Source organism: Propithecus coquereli, unplaced genomic scaffold, assembly GCF_000956105.1.
Source record: "Propithecus coquereli isolate 6110/MARCELLA unplaced genomic scaffold, Pcoq_1.0 Scaffold11, whole genome shotgun sequence".
NCBI lineage: Eukaryota > Metazoa > Chordata > Mammalia > Primates > Indriidae > Propithecus > Propithecus coquereli.
Genome location: NW_012134969.1, coordinates 2,497,403 through 2,497,602, shown reverse-complemented (window position 1 = coordinate 2,497,602; position 200 = coordinate 2,497,403).

Here is a 200-nt window from a genome sequence, read left to right as displayed (position 1 = left end):
ATTAATTGTAACAAATGCACCATGCTAATGTAAGATGTTAATAATAGGGGAAACTGGATGTGGGGTTTATGGGAACCCTCTGACTATCTTTACCATTTTTCTGTGTATCTAAAACTATTCTAAAATGACAAAGTTAGACCCCACCAGCCCTAGGGCAGGGGAGATAGAAGAGTGAAGAAGAGTAAACAGACAGAAATTGG